General features: G+C 42.8%; 1 protein-coding gene across 2 annotated transcripts in view; it reads right to left on the bottom strand.

The window, feature by feature from the left end:
* FHIT (fragile histidine triad diadenosine triphosphatase) overlaps positions 1-18,369 on the bottom strand; it is a 1,046,096-nt gene that overhangs the window by 861,820 nt on the left and 165,907 nt on the right. Inside the window, exon 3 of one of the 2 annotated variants that reach the window (XM_028719572.2) lies at positions 9,587-9,620. The exons of the other annotated variant lie outside the window; for it this stretch is intronic. The gene's annotated coding sequence lies outside the window, so the exon portion shown is untranslated. The remainder of the gene's footprint in view (positions 1-9,586; positions 9,621-18,369) is intronic. 2 annotated transcript variants of the gene reach the window in all.

The following is an 18,369-nucleotide window of genomic DNA, read 5'->3' as shown; positions in this document are numbered from 1 at the left end:
GTCCATGGGGTCATGAAGAGTCGGACACGACTAAATGACTAAACAAGAACAAATTAAAACAGTTCCAAGTCTAGCTTAGAGGCCATTATCGTTCCAGCTACAAATTTAAACAAATAAATAGAAGAGTACACAGAAATACAACAGACAACCACAAACTGCTCCCGTCTGTTTTTCTAAGAGTTGCTATATGTTAGTCCCTTCTGACCTGGGTTACCCTGAAAATATCTTGATGAGTTTTAATACAATGCAATCCCAATAACATGGGCATAATCAGGGTTTATGTTAGTGGGAGGCAGAACCAAGCCATCTACGATGGGACTGGTCAGTTAGTTATTTTTTTAATTATTTAGGGGGCAGCTGCCCCCCTGCCCACACCTAATCATATTGCTACAAGGCTGACCATGGTACTGTATGGATCCTGCACAGAGTTAAGAGGTTCGCTCTCAGCTTCTGAGCAGCAAAGTATGGTAGAGATCGGAAGCAGCAGAATGGACAGATCCACTTCAGTTTGCAGGGGGAGTGTTATATATGGGTTTTATAAACAAACAAACAAACAAACAAACAAACAAATAAATATTGGCCTACATGAAAGCTCCCTGCAAACAGTAAGGTAGCACAACAAGAAATGAGCTGTACTAAAAACAGTTCTCCTTAGCGTGCAATTTTCACTTGCAGATAGTTGGGGGGGGGGGAGTTAATATGGGAAAGCATTCTAAAAGCTGGTGTCCCTACCGGCAATTTGAAATGGTACTGTCCACTTTAACCCCTTCAGGATTCTTGCCAACTCATTTTGCTGCACCTTTAGACCAGGCCTTACATTACCATTGTGGGATGGAAACCGGTTCTTCCAGGGTGAGATAGCAGGATGTGGTGGAAAGTATCTGTTTACTGGGACTATGTGGGTAAATGCAAACGCCTGGGGCTTTTGTACTCCACCGCTGCCCAGGCAAGGAAAAGAATGACAGACTTTTTCCAATCTGCAATTCAACTTATTTCTGTATCAGTTTGCATTCAGAGAGAGAGAGAGAGAGAGAGACTCCAAAAATTCCATTACAAACCCTTCTAGCACTTGCTAACCACTCTACAAGGTCTTACATACTTCCCAGTCACAAAAATCTGTATTCATTCTCATGTGCATTTCGGCTAATATACACATTTTTGAAAACAGTTGTGCCTAAGATACTTTTTTTTTTTTTTACAGCCCGCCCCCCCCCCCCCAATATAATCCATTTTGTGTGATATTTTTATTGACATCCACTGTCTGTATGCACATTTTCTCCTAATGTCTGCACACATTTTTTGGTTGGCATTGAAAAATTCAGAGGTGCATGAATTTTGAAAAGCAGTTGTGTTTCAGCCTCATCCCTTTTGGTTGAGTGCTGTTATGGGTTGCTTCACCAAGAACTGCAGGATAACATTTTAAGAAAAACAACATCACATTATTCACAATACCTCCAAGGGCACAGAGATTTTGGTACATTTCCTCCATGCTAGGGATTTGACCTCTCACCTCCCTAGCATTTGCAAGGATGAGTTCAACGGTCACCCACATCAGCTGGAGAGAAAGCTTTTCATCAGCAGTTGCATTAACTAATTAATTTGACATTAACTAATTAATCTGCAGACCAGAGAGGGGGAAATGGTACCAGGAAATTATTCGTTTGGAGGTTGAATTAATTAAAACTACTACAGTAGTGACAGGGTTTAAGCTCACATTTCTCACAAGAGCATGGAACAGCTCACAGCTGTAGCAAGGCAAGAGAGACCGTTTCTTCACAGGGAGCAGAATTAATCTGTGTCACTCCTATAAGGACATGAACTTATTCAACGGCGCTGACATTAAAACATGGTCGCAGCTGCAGCAAATCTATACAAGCAAGCAAAATCTGCCATTTGATTTAGTGGGTTTGTACGTGTCCTCCATTTACAGGACACTGATTTAACTTACAAATTTGTATTGGAAATACAGAATAGGTTGGTAAATATTCCTGAGGTGGGTAAGTATCATTTCCAACCATATACAGTCATACCTTGGGTTACAGATGCTACAGGTTGTGTTTTTTTTGGGTTACGGACCCGCTGAAACCTGGAAGTACTGGAAAGGGGTTACTTCATGTGCAGAAGTGCTAAATCGCACTTTGCACATGTGCAGAAATGCAGAATCGCAACCCGCGCATGCACAGACGCGCTGCTCCGGGTTGTGAACGTGCATCCCTCACAGATCACGTTCACAACCCGAACGTCCACTGTAGTCATAAAAACCTTTACATGTTGGAATATAGTCCAGCGGCGCCAGGTTTACGTGGTGAAGGGGTTTTTAGCTCCCTTGGCAGGGGGCACTGCCCCCCCCCAATATTGATACGGCTGCCACCCCCTTCCGCCACCGGGCACCTTCCACGTGTCCCATACTTTGCCCAGCAGCCAGGAAGCGGCTGAGACAAACACAGGCAATCATTGCTTCACTTGTCCCCGTTGCAGCCTGGCTCCTGGGCTAAGGCTGGGATGAACAAACGCAGATGTCAGGGACTGGGCAGAAGAGGAATGGTGGAGATCGCCTCCCCATCCTGACACTTCCAGGGAGGAGGAAGAGGAAGACAATATAAATTTGCAACAGGGGTTTGAGGGAGGTCACAGCTCAGAGGCAGGTGAGGTCAAAAGTTGGGAAATCATGGGAGAGCCAGAACAGCCGGCTGACATGTTGTCATCAGAAAGTATTCCAGACCCACCATCTGCCAGAACCCGGCAAGCCTTAAAAGTAGGAGAGCAAAGAGCTCCAAGACAGAGGGCATGCGGCAGCACCCGTAGAGGACATGATAATGACGAACGAGGAAGTAGGGAAGACGGGGGGGTGGAGATTCACTCGGGACAACGCCATTATCCAAGAGGCTGGTTTCTATAGCCTCTCTCTGTAAAGATTGAAATAAAAAAGGACAGTAAGAAACTTTTCCTTGTCTTTATGTGTCTTTGTTTAGGGAAATTTTTAATGATTGATGTTTTATTGTGTTTTTAATATTCTGTTGGGAGCCTCCCAGAGTAGCTGGGGAAACCCAGCCAGATGGGCGGGGTATAAATAATAAATTTCTTCTTCTTCTTCTTCTTCTTCTTCTTCTTCTTCCTCCTCCTCCTCCTCCTCCTCCTCCTCCTCCTGGGCAACCAGCCAGGAGCTGCTGACAGCAGAGATGGCATCACATGACGCATCACATGACTGTGCCCCCTCAACATAGGGGGCAAGTCTGCGTCCCTAATATAGTCAGAGTGCTGTTTAAAGACATAAAAGTGCCACCTAGGCATGTGCACACCAAGATGGCAGTGAGGGGGGGAGGATGTTGTGGGTATCTGGAAACAATAAGCATGATGGTCCTCTCACTGTGTTCCCCTTAGGATTTTTAAAACCTTTCCCCCCTTCAAATCTCTGGATCCCCCTGAGAATGTTGATACTGCTGTCATATTGCTCAGTGGCTATATGGTCATGGGCACTGACCTCCTGTCTTCGCTATTACACAAAGAATGATGATGTTGTCAGGAATTCAGCCTACACTTGAGTAGGACCCTGGCAGAGGCACATGCCCGACTGGCATGTTCCCTCCCTCCTAGTCGATCGCTCGGGAGCTTCATAAGCTTTCTTTAGCTCGAACATCACAGTGACCGATGCTAACCAGCACCGGCACACTTAGGGATCCACAGAGTTTGCGCACCTTGCATGACAGACCTCAGCAACTCAGCATTTTGGCTAATCTACTTTATTTACACACACATGGAGCACTACAACATGGCTCCCTCTCTCAGACAGCAAAGAGAAAGAACAAAGGACAATAGTCCCACTTCACGGAACACAGTAACACAAACATCCTGTCTTCGTCACTTCCCACTCTGTGGAGTCAAAACATATACCGTCATGAGATAGACAACAATCCCATGACTGCAATCATGGAGCAGGAATTCTAACAGATGTATCCACATGTACCGTTGTACAGTAGCTGGTCTCCTGGAACCACAAAAACCAAACCAGCTACACATCACAGAGGCCTATAGCTGAATTAGAATGGGAAATGCCATGGGGAGGACCATGGCACTGATAGCACTCAGGTCAAAGCTATGCCTTACCGTCATACTATGAGCAAAAGGGAAGGAGACCCCCAAGGTGAGGATGTTTTAGTTCCATCTGTGTGCACTGAGAACAAATTAGAATGGATCCCAAACGTAACCTAGCTATAAAGTAACAACTCGATACAGGGAAAGCTCTGGGGAGAAGGGAATAAACTACTAGAATGCTGAGGAACAGAACTCTAATCATTAGAAAATTATGAACTGGCATATAACTATATTCAGGGTCACAGCTAAATTAAAGTATTGATTTAGATCAAGATTTCCCCTCCCCCTCTCCTTGCCAATGCTTCTAGATTTTTTTAAAAAACACACATCTGTATGTTATAATTTACGGTGAAGATCAATTCTGTTATCAATTGACCCTGCTTAGAAATCTGCACAATCTTAAATTAACTAACTTGAGATGTTTGAAATGGAGAGAAAGTATTCATTCCCCCCTAATATAATCTCATTTTAAATCACAGATATATATATATATATATATATATATATATATATATATATATATGGGTACTACGTATGCCCCCCTTAAAAATAACACAGCAAGGAAAGTCCCATGTTATGCCAAATGAGTAATGTCAGACCCGGGTCTGCTTACCTACTAAAATTTATTGAGATCTTTAAAGAAATCAATGACTTAACCAAAAACCAGTAAATAAAGTGTAGTATAATCAAAGCCTGGGGGATTAAGGTAATGAATCTTCAATTATTAAATCTATACCCTTTAATTACAGGTAGCATCTCTCCTTTTTCTCAAGCCATCTCTAAATCTGTCTTAACACCATATATTTAACATTCCTGGAAGCCTTAGGAACGTAAGATCAAAGGGACATCTCAGATTCTAAGATTTTCTGTTTGCAGCTGCAGCGAGATTGATGCCTTTATAATTTTACAAGCAGGGCACAAAAGAATCAGCACCAGACCTATATAGATACTGGGGAAGCCTATTAGTAACCTTTATTGCACAGGGTATCTATTCATTTCTACCCTCTTCCCCTCCCCTGCTTGGTTAAACCACTGACTTTTTTTTTTGCAAATCATCTTTACAGTATTGGTTTCTTTTAATTTACATTCATAGAATCACATTATAACATCTCAGTTCTCCGATGGCTAAACATGTCTTTCAAAATAATAATAAAGAAAACAAAAACATTTTTTTTTGCTTAATCGCTTGATTCATTCGTACTCCTTTTATACTTGACTTCCCTCCCCTTCTTACTTGGGTCCTCAGTTTTACTTATTTGAATGCCTCTCTTAACACGTTAAAACTTTTCCTGTTTTTCCACTATATTTTAGTATTTTTTTCTTACAGAAGCTATTCCAAACCAGTCAAAATTTCAATTTCCCCATAACAGTCTTTCAAATATTGTTTGAATATGTTCCAATCTTTTTAAATTTTTTGTTTTGTTTGATCGCCCAGTCAACTTGTCCATCTCCACGTACTCCATTAATTTGGTCAACCAATCTTTTTTGGTCAGTAAACATTCCCTTTTCTAGTTCTGTGCAATCACAACTCTTGCTGCAGTGGTGGCGTACATGAATACTTTCTTTAAATCTTTTGGAATCTCATTTCCCACAATCCCCAATAGGAATGCTTCTGGTTTGGGGGGGGGGGGATTAAACCACTGACTAATCCTAAAGAGGACCTGTTCTCTTATCATATGGCTGCTAAATGTATTCCAGAGACTTAGGTGATTTAATTTGCATGCAGCATTCTGAAAATCCAAAATCTTAACCATTGTTTGCTTTTTAATTTTGATGCACACCGCTGAGAAACTTCAGTCATTAAGCAGCATATAAATAGATTAAATAAATAAATATGCAATAGCTGTGCTCCTATTAAACAAGTAGCCTTGCTTTATTCAGCCCAAATGCTCCCTCCTATCTCCTCTCACATTGCTAGGTCAATGTTGGAAGCTATCTCTTTCAGTTTCCTGCTTTGTCTGAACCTCGGATTGTGGTTTAACACTAACTAAGGCCAATTTCAAAGCCAGCCAACTTCAAACAATAGCCATAGTTAGCATAGTTAAACCACATTACCTAATTCAGACAAAATAAGAAGCCACAGTTTGCTAAAAACTGAAAGCAAACCTTCTGAATTCTTTTTGAGATGAAGAGAAGGAAAGGGGAGCCCACAATCTTGTGGCTCACTGTGGTTCTTGTAGACCATAGTTTCTTGTTGCATGCACATATAACCATTGTCTACTGAATCATCTTTGTTTGTTTGTTCAAACTCTCAAAGAATTCTTAAAAGTTAGTGAAGCAGGACTTCCATTACTTTTATTATTTAATTTATTATTTATACGATTCCCATTTTAAAAAATGAAACATGTAAAACAGTCCTGGTGGCAGCACAGACCCTGCAAACAAATTCTCCTAACGGAAGTGCAGATTTCTAAGTCTGCTAAAATTGTACGCACATTTGAATAAATGCAATTAACCTTTTATTTTGTTGCCATAAACAGGATGGATGGCTTTCCACCAAGCAGCCAGCCCTCAAGGAACACAATGATTTTGAATAATTGTTTTTAAAAATCCGTACAGCTTCATTCTGCTATATAGAGAATCCCTGGGAGATCATCTCATCACCTCCGTGTTCTAAGATGACCTTTAAGATAGACACAGGATAAATACGCCACCTTCGCACCAAATCAAGTGCGAGGGTGCGCAGACAGTAGAACTGTGCAAACGTGCCTCAATCCATTTTGAGATTAATTCACACTTTCATCCAGTATTTTCTGTTCAGCTGCAGTTGGTTTATTTTGCTGCTGCAGATATAAACTTCTTTTTTTACGTATATCATAGCAAACTGACTTCCAATGTTGGCGGATACGGTAGATTAATTAGTTTACCATTACCCATCTTTAGGAGGGAGAGGTTGTAAGTCCAATATAGAAATAAATAAAACCCAGGGCATAGTCATGCCATCAGGCACTATGACAACAGGATGCCGGACTAAATTAAGTTTTGGCTTTATCCAGCAGAGCTCTCCTTATGTTCTTGTGGTGATCATTTGCACTTGGTACATAGTTTCCTTAACTATTTTCCAGTTATTATTTCAAAGGTTGTTGTTTTTTGTTTTGATTTTTTAAGTCTGACTAGTGTGGTTAACATATAATTTCACTCTGTTCCTATTGAGCCCAAATACTGTATTTTCCCATTAGACCACAATCAATCCAGGCTGCAATTATCTCCATACACAACAGTTGAAGCGTATGGGGTTTCTTTTCCAAGAATTCATTGTTTTGTGATGTTGACACATAGTTGTAATTTCCAGTAAGGCCTGCACTATATCAAAATGGCTTCACTAGCCTGTCCAGCTGTGGTTGATGAAAATTACTGCAGGGCAAAAGTGGTATCTGAGAAAAAGCAACAGGAACATCATTATAGTGGCCCATTTAGCAGGGTCAGGGATGCAATATCAGTATAAGTCTCTGAATGTGAAGACTGTCAGTGAATTGGATATCCTAAGGGGAAGTCTGGAAGACCTATGATATGAGCCATTTTGGCAAAGCTCTGCAGATCAGAAAATATCAGAGATCAATATTTGATGCTAAATCATCTCTTAGGTGAAGTGATCTACATGCTCACTGACATTTTCTACATACTAATATAACCTCATATCAACTAGATTATTAGTAGAGCATCTAAGCCCTTTCCCACAAGGAGTATAGCATACTAGGCATTTTGCCCCCCCTCCTTTCTCTGCTTGCAGCCATTACATTCACTCTTTTAACATATTTATTTATTATTTATAAAATGTGTTTATAAGCCTTCTGCATAGCCACGCCCTCAGAAAACAGCATGCATAGATACAAGTTACATTAGGTAGATTGGATAGATGTATAATTGCCAAGAGAAAACTGCTGTGAATCACATAAGGCATTAACACTCTTTAGGAAAGGCAAGAGTAAAGGCTTTCAAGGTGCTCTTAAAAGCCAATGTATAAGGGAGGCCCAAACACAAGTCATTTGGAAAGGAGTTCCATAACCATGGGGCCACTAGCAAGAAGACCCTGTATCTCATGCACACCAACCTTATCAATGAACATGCAAATTAGATGTCCAGAGCAGGCACCTCACCTTGGACTTCTAATCTGTTGTGAGGCAGTAGGTCTGCAATCTGGTAAGAATGTACCTATTGCTTGGCCCTATTTATAAATAAGCCAAATATTTTAAAATGCCCTAAGTCTCCAGCGATTTCTCTTTCAAAGGAAAGCAAAACCCAGTTGGTGCTGTCCCTGAAATTTTCCCAACATGGAACCATATTAATACACAGACACACACACCCCACGCTCACCAATGACATCCCCTCCAGGCAGGAGATGGTGGGGGGAGACCTGCCTACTTAAGCCCATCTTCTGGAAACATCTCCAGTTAGTATCTTCTGTGATAACTAGTCACCTGTACCAGTCACCAGTGTGGTGTAGTGGTTAAGAGCGGTGGACTCGTAATCTGGGGAACCGGGTTCGCGTCTCCGCTCCTCCACATGCAGCTGCTGGGTGACCTTGGGCTAGTCACACTTCTCCGAAGTCTTTCAGCCCCACTCACCTCACAGAGTGTTTGTTGTGGGGGAGGAAGGGAAGGGAGAATGTTAGCCGCTTTGAGACTCCTTAGGGTAGTGATAAAGCGGGATATCAAATCCAAACTCTTCTTACTCAATCAAAGAAATACTTTGATTGAATCATTGGTTGACATGGCTTGACCACATAAGAAGTCTCTACAGAATCCCATCTTACAAACACAAACTAATAATAATAATAATAATAATAATAATAATAATAATTTATTTATACCCTGCCCCAGCCACTCTGGGTGATTCCCAAAAGAATATTAAAAACACAATAAAACACCAAACTTTAAAAACTTCCCTAAACAGGGCTGTCTTCAAATGTCTTCTAAAAGTCATATAGTTGTTTATTTCCATCTGATGGGAGGGCGTTCCACAGGGCTGGCGCCACTACCGAGAAGGCCCTCTGCCTGGTTCCCTGCAACCTCACTTCTCGCAGTGAGGGAATTGCCAGAAGGTCCTCGGCGCTGGACCTCAGTTGGCTGAGCGATGGCTGAGCGATGGGGGTGAAGACACTCCTTCAGGTATACTGGGCCAAGAGAGTTTAGGGCTTTGAATTGTGCTCAGAAACGTAATGGGAGTCAATGATAAGCTTGGAGAGGACCCAAAGATATCCTCTAGGCTACCCACTCCAACCTACCTAATCCTGTAACAATATTTTTATGTTGGCATCCAAATGTGACCACACAATAGCTGGGATCCAAAGGACCACTTTTCAGTCACCTTCTTCCTCTTTCCCCATAAAGCTGCTCCTGCGGCTTGCAGACCTTTGGGTACAGCATCCCAGTAAGGGCTTAGAAAAGGGGATCGGAAAACTCCCATGCCCAAAAACAAAAGGGTCTTGGCTAGCATGTCCTAAGAATCAGTTCCGAATGTCTGCTGCTACAATCCAAGTAAAATGATTGCTCACCTTATTCATTCCAAGGAGTTAACCGTTCAGGACACTGAAAAGAGAAGAGGGAATCACTAACTCAGTCATTCAGCTCAAGAATTAATGCAAGCTAAAAATGCTTTTGTAAGCTTAAAACGAAACCAATTTTATTTTCTTTAAGATCATGCATTCGCCAAACGAAAACATAAATCTGATGTAATAACCTACCACAGAAACTTGACACATTTCCCTGTTACCAGATGCAAAACTGAGGAGATCTAAGAATAAAATGCATGTCTTCAAAGTCTTATAATTTTAAACACTGTTATTTGTCTAGTTCCCATTGAACATACGCCTGCTTAACAGAAGAGGTTTAACTGAAAGCTAAGTTAAACTGTATTGGATACAATAGTGGCAATCATATGTAAAACTCATTCCTTGTTAATCAAACAATTAAGTAATTCGTGATCCAAACATCAAGAACACACACCTTAGGTTTCTACAGGATTGTGTATTGTAAGTAGCCTACACATTTTTTACACTCACCACTTCTACCAATTATAATGTTCAAACACAGCATCACATTTTGAGATGGTATCTATTTTAAAATAAGTGTAATGAAGTCGGGGGAGTTTAAGACGCTTACTTAACACCCTGGACAAGACAACTCCATTCCACATTAGTTATATTCTCACAAGGAAGGGACACGGGTGGCGCTGTGGTCTAAACCACTGAGCTTCTTGGGCTTGCCGATCGGAAGGTTGGTGGCTCGAATCCGCACAACGGAGTGAGCTCCCGTTGCTCGGTCCCAGCTTCTGCCAACCTAGCAGTTCGAAAGCACATAAAAGTGCAAGTAGATAAATAGGGACCGCTGTGGTGGGAAGGTAAACGGCGTTTCCGTGCACTATGGCACGATGTCCCATTGCGCCAGAAGTGGTTTAGTCCTGCTGGCCACATGACCTGGAAAGCTGTCTGTGGACAAATGCCAGCTCCCTCGGCCTGAAAAGCGAGATGAGCGCCTCACCCCATAGTCGCCTTTGACTGGACTTAACTGTCCAGGGGTCCTTTACCTTTACCTTACTTTCACAAGTGTCAAAGAATTGAAAAGTCAACTGCTCTTTGTCTCCACTACGTTACCCATACTAAGGCAGGGTATTCACCTAATAAGTCCTATGGTGAAATAACAGTCCACTGGGAGAGGAAAGAGGAGACCATTCTGTATAGTAAGCTGAAATGTTTTTGCAGGCAGACTGATCAGAAGAGCATGACATCCATTTAAAGCACATTCCCCAAGCACCAATGAATCTTGGGATCTGGGAGCTAGGAATTGTAGCTCTGTGAGGGATTAACTACAGTTCCCAGGATTCTTGCAGAGGGAATGGGTTTTAAAGCTATGTTGCGTACACAACGTAAGAAGAATTAAAACAAAAGAACTAGACTTTAAGGCTCTACAGCAGACAGGATTTACAAGCAGTACAAAATAATAGTTTTAACTTAGGTTAGTTTAATGGCAAAGAATCTAATCAACTGTTAAGAAACTTAGCTGACCCTCCTTTGGAGAAAAAAAATAATAATTCAGGAGCAGGTAGCTAAAATGGTGGAATCTCTATATTGTTACTCTATGCAAGGTTTCCCAAACTTGGCTTGCCATCTGTTTTTGGACTACTACAACTCCCATCATTCCAGTGGTCAGGGATGATAGGAACTGTAGTCCAAAAACAGCAATAAACCTAAGTTTGGGAAACTCTGCTCTATTGTATTGCCCTATTAGTCTGGCTCTGAATAAGTCAACCCTAAAAGAGAGGCAAAAGATAGAAAAACATGACTTAAAACTGGATGCAGAATTCTGCTCAAGTTATTACTGGCTGCAAACTAGAAAAGCAGTCAATTTGAATTATTAGCAATGGGAAAGATGGTACATTAAGTTCTATTCATTTCAAACTTTTTTTTAAAAAATGACAATTTAATATGGTGACATTTACCCGAGACACAGCTGTTCACTTAGCTTTGGCTACTTAATACATAGATGTCAATGCTAGAGGCAAGCTCAAAGCTTCCACGGAAATGGGGGAGGACCATTTTGATACAGATTCATTTCTTTCCTGCAATGCAGTGCTTAATTTTGCCAATTAGAAAGCCTGGGGTTAAAGTGTGGTTTAAATCACACATGCTCCCAATTGTTGGCTACATGAAGACAGGTTGTACTACTCGGCAGTGGCGGGGAAACGCAACCTGCAAAAGAAGACTCAAAAAAGTTGGCACAGGTGAGTTAGGAGCAAGCAAATCCCCGCTTCAAATCTGACTTCAGTCTGGAACTCTCCGGATCAGGGGTCACCAAACCAGCACCCATAAAGGCTTTGTGACTTTGACCCAGTATACCTGAAGGAGCGTCTCCACCCTCATCTTTCAGACACTGAGGTCCAGCTCCAAGGGCCTTCTGGCAGTTCCCTCACTGCGAGAAGAGGGCCTTCTCAGCAGTGGCGCCCACCTGGTGGAACGCCCTCCCATCAGATGTCAAGGAAATAAACAACTATCTGACTTTTAGAAAGACATCTGAAGGCAGCCATGTTTAGGGAAGTTTTTAATGTTTGATGTTTTATCGTATTTTTAATACAGTGGTACCTCGGGTTATAGATGCTTCAGTTACAGACGCTTCAGGTTGCAGACTCCACTACCCTGGAAGTAGTACCTCGGGTTAAGAACTTTGCTTCAGGATGAGAACAGAAATCGCGTGGCGGCGGCGCAGTGGCAGCGGGAGGCCCCATTAGCTAAAGTGGTACCTCAGGTTAAGAACAGTTTCAGGTTAAGAACGGACCTCCAGAACAAATTAAGTTATTAACCCGAGGCACTACTGTATTCTGTTGGGAACAGCCCAGAGTGGCTGGGGAAACCCAGCCAGATGGGTGGGGTATAAATATTATTATTATTATTATTATTATTATTATTATTATTATTATTATTATTATTGGCTAATCAGCTGCAGGTGGAGCCACTTGGCCCTCTCCCCCTTCAGGCTGCTGTTCAGCAGGTGAAGCTGACCCTTGGCCCATGACAATTATACCTTGGATGCCATATATCACAATATGACTATAATAAAGTTGGGTACGCACCATACATCTGAAGCACCCCCCGCAAAAGAATCCTCGGAACGCTAGCTTCTTAAGGGTGCCAAGATCTACATCTGTGGGGGGTAAACTAAAACTTCCAGATTATTTGGGTGCATTAATGCACTTTCAGTGTATAGTGGCAACACAGAGACTGAATTGATCTCCATGCCAGCCAACACTCCCAGGGAAGGGAGGGGGCCGGGGAGAGCTCCGTTCTTTCTAGCCGATTCCAAATATAGTTAGATGACATTCATATGGCAGTATACCAATAACCTATGTTTGTACTATAGAAGGTAATTATTTCCTTCTAACTATACAATTACCGTCGAATAAAAATACTAGTGACCTTGATTTAAGCAACGCAGCCCTTGAATATTTCAAGATAAGCTTCCCACATCGGTAAAAGCTGAGAGGAGGGTCACAAGGGAGAAGCATTTAGCCTAAGTGCCAGCATGATTTTACAGCCCCCTTCTAAGATCCTCAAGCCTTTTTAAAGAGCTTTTGTTATTTGGAATATTTCCAGTAAGCACTAAGCATTAAAACAGCACCTGTGCAGCCGCTAAGTTGAATCACCTGTTCGTTGCCCTAGAGAATTAAAAAAAACATTTAATACAATATTATAGAAAGTTGACACAGAGAGAGAGAGACCAGAAGGGAAAAGAGAGGAAGCGGGGTGGGGAAGAACCTGTTTCGCACTTCTAAAAAGAATGTGTTTAATTTGCCACTGGAGGTAAAGCCCACTAATGTGGAAACTGAAAGCAGTATTCTAAACGTGAGGGAAGAGACTTTCCACACGCACCCGGGTTCAGCACCTTTCTGGCTTGTATCACCTTTCTGGCTTCCATCAGTTATGTCCTGCCTTTCTAAATGTGACTAAGGCTACGATCCAAGCTGACTGACTAGGAATAAGACCACTACATATATTAAACTCCTCTGATTAAATATTAACTCTGTTTCTCCCTTCCCTCCCTGCCTCCCAATACTTCTCTCTCTCACTCTCTCTCTCTCACACACACACCCTTGACATGGCTTGTTAAGTGCCAAAAGTGGAAGCAACACAATTTGTTGCCTCCAGTTCCCCGTGTTATTTACTGCAATCCAGAGGATGCAGAGTAATTGGAAAGCTGATAAGCTCCTCCACACATACGTTAAAATGAGATTTAAGTTAGCGCTTCGAAAGAGTCCTGGGGGATTCTAAATGAAAGTTTTATAAGCACTGATATATGCACATATTATTAACTCCAGTCGTAATACCTTATTTAAACAATTAGCCTCCACTCCAAAGAATCGGCCCCACTGAAATTTTGCAGGACGGCTCCTCGGCGCCAGGTCTCATTCTCACAGCCAACCGCAGCAAAACCAGAGCCGGTTATTATTATTATTATTATTATTATTATTATTATTATTATTAGAATTTATATACCGCCCTATACCCGGAGGTCTCAGTTAAGGGAAGGAAGCCACTTACATTCTGCTTGGTAATCCACTTCCCCAGTATTCAAGGCTGCCCCTTCCCCACTTTTTTGCGGGGAGGGGGCAGGGAAAGGAAACAGCACTCCACAGCCACAATCAAGGAGTCTTGTCTGGTGGGAATATAATTAGAATTCCCTGCCAGAGTTTCCCCTTCTGATAAAGGTGTACTCAGCATGTGTGTATACTAAAAAATTCCACATTGCTGTTCTTGGCATTTAATTAGGGGGTAAAGTAAAATGTGCAGGACTGGAATTTTAAGTGTTGGTTTAATAACCTTTATCCAGCTCATTTCTCAATGATTTTCTTCCTCTCTGGAGAGGCTTCTAATGTCAAACTGTGGTATTAAGGTGAGTCATGGTTACTGAAGAGGCACAAGGAAAGTACATGACAGAATTTCTTAATTTTAAGATTGCTGGCGGGCTGGGGAGGGGCGTTGTGCGGAAGAAGCTGAAGTCTTCCCTTCGTTTCAGAAATAACACAGGGAAAGCTTATACCTCATGAGCAGTAGGGGAAATGGGAGGTGGCACTCAAGACTTGAAAACCTAAGAATAGCCTACCTAATCCAGCATCCTGTTCTCACAGTGGCCTAACAAATGCCCTTGGAAAGCTTGCAAGCAGCACAGCTCTCCTCTTCTGTGGCTTCCAACAATTTGTCTTCGCAAGTGTATTGTCTCCCATTGTGGAGGCAGAGTATAGCCATCATGGCCAGTTAGTTATTGTTAACAAGTACGGAATCATAATCTTGCCCACATCAAGGACAAAATGTCGTCCACACCTGCTTTATCCTTTTATTTGTTGAAATTCATAGCTCATCCTAACACAGAAGGTTTGCTACAGTATCAGAAGATTTATAAAACAGAATAATTATTGATACTGGTTTTTTTCAGCTTTTGTTTGAAGATACAGTGGTACCTCGGGTTAAGTACTTAATTCGTTCTGGAGGTCCATACTTAACCTGAAACTGTTCTTAACCTGAAGCACCACTTTAGCTAATGGGGCCTCCCGCTGCCGCCACGCTGCCGGAGCACGATTTCTGTTCTCATCCTGAAGCAAAGTTCTTAACCTGAAGCACTATTTCTGGGTTAGCGGAGTATGTAACCTGAAGCATATGTAACCTGAAGCGTATGTAACCCGAGATACCACTGTAATGTAAAGCAGTCGGACGAGAAGGCAGCTAAAGTATCCCATGCTTCTTATTCTCAGCCTCTGAGGGCTGTATCAACGGTTGGTAAAATGAAGAGAAAACTCAGTTGGTAGCTCCATTCATCGAGTGGAACTTAGTTGAAATTAACAGAAAATGTTTGCTTAAACAAAAAGCCACTTTCACAATGTACTCTGGTCCAGAATTTGATGGCACACTGGAGGAACAGAAGGAGTCCCCAAACTGAAGGACAGTCAAATGTAGTACTTCTTTATACATTTTTCAATGCTCTTAATAAGCGGAGAGTATGCCCAGGATCGGGGACGCGGGTGGCGCTGTGGGTAAAACCTCAGCGCCTAGGACTTGCCGATTGCATGGTCGGTGGTTCGAATCCCCGCGGCGGGGTGCGCTCCCGTCATTCAGTCCCAGCGCCTGCCAACCTAGCAGTTCGAAAGCACCCCCGGGTGCAAGTAGATAAATAGGGACCACTTACCAGCGGGAAGGTAAACGGCGTTCCGTGTGCTGCGCTGGCTTGCCAGATGCAGCTTGTCACGCTGGCCACGGGACCCGGAAGTGTCTGCGGACAGCGCTGGCTCCCGGCCTATAGAGTGAGATGAGCGCACAACCCTAGAGTCTGTCAAGACTGGCCCATACGGGCAGGGGTACCTTTACCTTTACCTTTGCCCAGGATCAGAGTTAGTTACAGAAAGAGTAGATTTCCATGCCAACCAACAGAAAGACCACATTATCCACACATCAACTGACATCCCACACTGGAATGCCAAATAATCCCAAGTGAAGGGATATAGCGACATCCACTTTTTCCTGGGATTTTATGGAGGGGGGTGGGCTTTCCCTGCATGAGTGTTTGCAGCAGTCTGATGGTGCATGGGAGCATGGGAGGGACACAGAGGGAGGGAAGAAGAGCAGCAACACTTTCCCGGTCTTTCTCTTCCCTGAAAGCTGCAGCCATTAGGACAGCAAGCAAGTTAGCCCCGCAAGCGTCCCCTGCAACGTCTGGCGGTTCCATGCGGTGGTAGTTGTTAGGAACCTAAATTACGAATAATTTGTCATGTGTAGGCTCCAAACACAAGAGCAGAGGAGGCAGTTCTCCTGATGCCATGGAGAGGGTGGGGGGTAGATTTAAATCCCAGAACTTCTTTGTGAAACATGTCCACAGTCCAACACTCACTCAGTTTCTGTTTCCCAATCACCTTCTCCATAAAGGCCTTTGTTCTCACTTCTGAGGAAACAAAGCCTAAGGAACCACATTCATTCACTCCCCTCCCCCATTACTGTTACCTTTGTTTTCTTTCTACCCATTGTCTCCCTTTGTTATGGAATCTAATTTTGTGTTCATCTAGGTCGGGAGCTTTTTAAAAAAAGCTTATGCAACTCTGCAAAGTGCCAAGTACACCAATGGCCCTGTTTAAGCAAACAAGTGAGAGCTGGACCATAAAGAAGGCTGGACACCGAAGAATTGATGCTTTTGAATTCTGGTGCTGGAGCAGACTCTTGAGAGTCCCATGGACTGCAAGAAGATCAAACCTATCCATTCTTAAGGAAATCAGCCCTGAGTGCTCACTGGAAGGACAGATCCTGAAGCTGAGGCTCCAATACTTTGGCCACCTCATGAGAAGAGAAGACTCCCTGGAAAAGACCCTGATGTTGGGAAAGATGGAGGGCACAAGGAGAAGGGGACGACAGAGGACGAGATGGTTGGACAGTGTTCTCAAAGCTACCAGCATGAGTCTGACCAAACTGCCAGAGGCAGTGGAAGACAGGAGTGCCATAGGGTCACAAAGAGTCGGACATGACTAAATGACTAAACAACAACAAACAAACAAATCTGAGCATAATAGTTTTGCACACAATCCAACAATGAGATAGGGGAACTTTCTACCTTCCATACTTGATCTCATATGTGAGAAAAGACCAGGAAGAGAAACTTCAATGGCATGCCATGACTTTAATTTCTTTCCTGGCTGCTGCCCCACAGTCGTTGCTTTTCACATCAAGGTCATCGCGGATACCTGCTTGCCAGCCGCATTTCCATCTGCAAACGTCCCATCGGTTAGTCCCATCTTGTTATTCGGAATCCAAGCTCTGCACATCAGGGTAACAAACTGGTAATCACAATGGAGCGATTGTTTTGAGCAACAAACAACAAAAGCTGCTGTTCTTTCTTTGTCACAGTGACAGCTTGAAGAAGGCTCACTCAGCCTTACTCTTCCCTGAGATTTTAACTAAGTCGGGGGATGTTACGGAAGTTCGTCTTACAAAGTTTTCTTTGTATTCTATCTGCTGCCGACATCATCTACAAGCAGCGCACAAAAGAATCGCAGCCCTACAAATCCATTATTGAAGTTGATGAAAGCACAAAGCCAACAGCCTAATCTTTGTAGTCACAAACTGACCCCGCAAAAGGTAAGGGCAGCGAAGAGCATAGCATGTGATACGGCGACAATGCCGTTATGCTTACGATGCCACTCTCCGCCGCAACCCTTGACTTGTTCTTTAAAGCTTCCCTTTTATACCTTTTATTTGTGCGTTGCAACACACCATGCTTATTTTAAGCTTCAAGATGAAACGTACACAAAGCTTGGTTTTAAAAGCCACCGGCTCAGTTGTTGATTATTATTGGACAGAAATACAATTCACAACCTTCTTTTCTGGCAGGTGGAACAAACAAGGTGCATCGAAATGCAGACTGGATGGCTCAGTCAATAGAGCATGAGTCTCTTAATCTCAGGACCATAGGTTTGAGTCCCCACATTTGGGCAAAAATATTCCTGCATTGCAGGGGGTTGGACTAAATCAGTGTTTCCCAACCTTTTTCTGACCACGGCCCCCTTTCAACCTTGTTTCCTTCCTGTGCCCCCCCCCCCCCACGGGCATAGCCAAGAGGGGCAGGGAAGCAGCTGCCCTCACAAAAAGTAAAAATCAATACAAATCTGAGGTTCTGTCCCCACTAACAAAAGCCTGCCCCCCTAACAAAAAGCCTGGTTACACCAATCCCTCCTCCCCTCCGGTCCTCCTGGTAGAAAGGTAGCTATTGAAATGTTTTGTTCGTAAATATAACATTTTTATAATTTATAGAA

The sequence above is a fragment of the Podarcis muralis genome, chromosome 2 (genome assembly GCF_964188315.1).
Source record: "Podarcis muralis chromosome 2, rPodMur119.hap1.1, whole genome shotgun sequence".
Lineage (NCBI taxonomy): Eukaryota > Metazoa > Chordata > Lepidosauria > Squamata > Lacertidae > Podarcis > Podarcis muralis.
The sequence above is the reverse complement of the archived record's forward strand: the minus strand, read 5'-3'. Positions and strand labels throughout refer to the sequence as shown.